Genomic DNA, 3120 nt, shown 5'->3' on the forward strand with positions numbered 1-3120 from the left:
GCAAACCTCAGCGAGGACGCTGAGTCCCGAAAGGGGGGGAGAAAGATCCCTTAGGCAAATCCCACATCGGCAAAGCACAGAGATGGTCTTGGGTTGAAAAAGTAATGATATATAAAATGGGGGAACTAATCACTAGAGGCACCTTTTGGTGGAATGGCCTGAAGAGTTGGAAGAACTCCAGAATTAAGCGTGTTCACTTGAGAGAAATCCTAGGATGACTGACCTCTTGGGAAGTTCTCTATTCCACCTATGGGACAAAACCGTGAGACTTATGGCCAAAACGGATAATTCTTCTAGTGGTTGGAGCCCAATCATTACACCAGTTCTGAGCCAAACCCAACCAATTTGCTAGACCAATTTAGTCTAGCAAACTAGACCAGAACCAAACTTGACCTGGAAACTTGAAGTTTAGTGTACCTGACTTGTTGTGGCAAAAATGCCATAACTCTGTCTACAAAACTTCAAATGTGGTGATTTAAAAGTTAAAATCTTCATAAGACCTAGAACTACAATTTTGGTGTTTTTACTAGAATCCAAGACCAAATGCAACTTGGAGAATTTGCTTGGATAAGTTAGGAACTCCAGCCCTGGAATTCCTACACGTGTGCAAATTGTCAGCTGATCTTTGAACAGTTGTTAAACCATAACTACCACTAGAAACTTTCAATGAGGATGAGCCAAATTGACATGAAATCTTAAGAAATAGAGCTATAACTTTGGTGTTTTGACAAGAAATCAAATCTTAAGGGAACTAAGGGAAATTGTTAGGAGAATTCAGAATTCCAAACTTGGAATTCCCGAATTTGAGGTATTTGGTCATTTGACCCCTAGATGTTAAAGAGACCATAACTTTCTCTAGAAAACTTCAATTGACATGATTCAAAATGATATGAAAAGCTAAGATGAAGGACTAAAACTTTGTTTTAGGGACTGGACCCAATTCTAAGCCTAAGTACTTAGAAATGAGTGGCAAAGAAGATGGAAAATTTTAAAACTCGTAGACTCACGGGATTTAGCACCCCTGAGCAGTCCTTAGTATTTTGATCATAACTATAGTTCTAAAACTTTAAATTGAGTAATTCAAAAAGGAAACTAAAGTTAAAATATAGAGGAACAACTTCCATATAGGAAGTAGGCTCAAAAGAAGTCAATATCTCAATTAAATTGCTAGGGGAAATTGAGTCTTCAATTCTGGAACTCATAATACATTAGCAATACAACATGAAATATGAAATATAATTAACTTAAATGAATTGTTAAATGTATAAATGAGGTGAAGCTTTCATTAGGATTTATGTTTCCATTGTAAATAGAATAATAATACATTGCACAATAAATGACACATGAGAAGAAATGATGTGAATTGTAAGCAACATGAATGATATGATGAATACATAAATTATGTAAAAATGAAAATTGGAAATTTATGCTCCCTCCATGAATAGAATTAAAATGCTATAAAATATAAATAGAATTTATAATGAAATAATGAAACATATGAACACTTAATGGTATTAATGTGCCCATGTGTTGCTTAGAAATATGTGTCAGATTGGATAGATTGGCATGCCAATAAGGGATTGATTTAGCAATACTGTGTTCATGGCTTTATGCCCGTATCTAAGGCTTTATGCCCGTGTTTATGACTTTATGCTCGTTCATGGCTTGTATGCCGATCATGTGTTATGTCGCAAGGACTTTGCGGTCGTCGGACGATTCTCATCGAAGTGGGAAAGGTGAGGAGTCGCCACTTTAATTTTGAGGGAAATTAAAGAAAACCATTTGTAAGAACAAATTAAAGACCACTTCAAAGACATAGATTCAAGGTTCGGGGTCCATATACGGGTGGGGAAGATGTTAGGCACCCCACCTCATCCCTCAACAAGGGTAAGCAGATTTAATGTTCTGCTCTTTATAAATTGAAATTGATAATTTGGGGGTTAGAATGATGATGTTAATTCTTTGTACGAATAAAAGGAATGTTTGATATATTATGTTTGGTATTTTGGGGATTAATATGAATACTGAAGTTATGACATTGTCAGGGGGAATTTTTGCCCTATAAATATGAGTGCCTTGAAGAGGACTCTCCATCGGGCCTCAACATAATATATGGGATACTTTGGAAGAACTCTCCCACAAACCCGTTATTTAGAACATATAGAGAGTTTTGTAACAAAAGTATTAGGATTAGAAGGGGAAAGGATTCTCTCCTCATCTGAAATGTTCTATTAGGATTTTAGCTAAGATAATTCAGGTAAAAACTCTCTCCTGATCTCTTCATATGTTTTAATTTGAATTTATGCTAAGAGAATTCGGGTAAGAACTCTCTCCCGATCTTTTAATGTATTCTGTTAAAATTTAAGTGGAGGATTCGGGTAAGAACTCTCCCCCAATCTTTATATATATTTTGTTAAAATTTTGGCTAAGAACTCGGGTAAAAACTCTCTCCCGATCTCTTAATATATTTTAAAATTTTGGCTAAGAATTCGGGTAAGAACTCTCCCCCGATCTCTCAATATATTACGTTAAAAATTAGGCTGAGTTAGGGTAAGAACTCTCTCTCGGACTAAAATGCTTTGTGTGAAAATTTGGTTGAGTTTGGGTAAGAACACTTAATATATTGTGTTAAAATTTGGCTGAGTTTGGGTAAGAACTCTCTCCCGGTCTAAAATGCTTTGCGTGAAAATTTGGTTGAATTTGGGTAAGAACTCTCTTCCGATCTCTTAATATATGGCGTTAAAAATTTGACTGAGTTTGGGTAAGAACTCTCTCCTGATCTCTTAATTTATTTATAAGAATGGCATTTTATTAGAACTTCCAACTAGGGATTTAGGTAAAGGGTCTTTCTTGATCCCTTTTATATAGGAAAGAAATACCGAAGACACAGGAAACCCCGGTGAAAAGCTTTTCCTAGCCTACAGGATTTTATAACTAGATGGTAGATGTTAGGCCGAACTCCTTGCCGATCTTCCACATAATTGCTTTCTCCAAACTCTTTGGTTTCAAATTCCACCCCTTTTCTGGTTGCCTACCCGAGGTCCGAACTTCGTCTTGATTTCCTATCTCTTGTCTTATCGTCTGAGCTTATTCCAGGTCCCGATCTCATAGCTTATTTTC

Source organism: Hevea brasiliensis, chromosome 5 (genome assembly GCF_030052815.1).
Source record: "Hevea brasiliensis isolate MT/VB/25A 57/8 chromosome 5, ASM3005281v1, whole genome shotgun sequence".
Classification (NCBI taxonomy): Eukaryota; Viridiplantae; Streptophyta; class Magnoliopsida; order Malpighiales; family Euphorbiaceae; genus Hevea; species Hevea brasiliensis.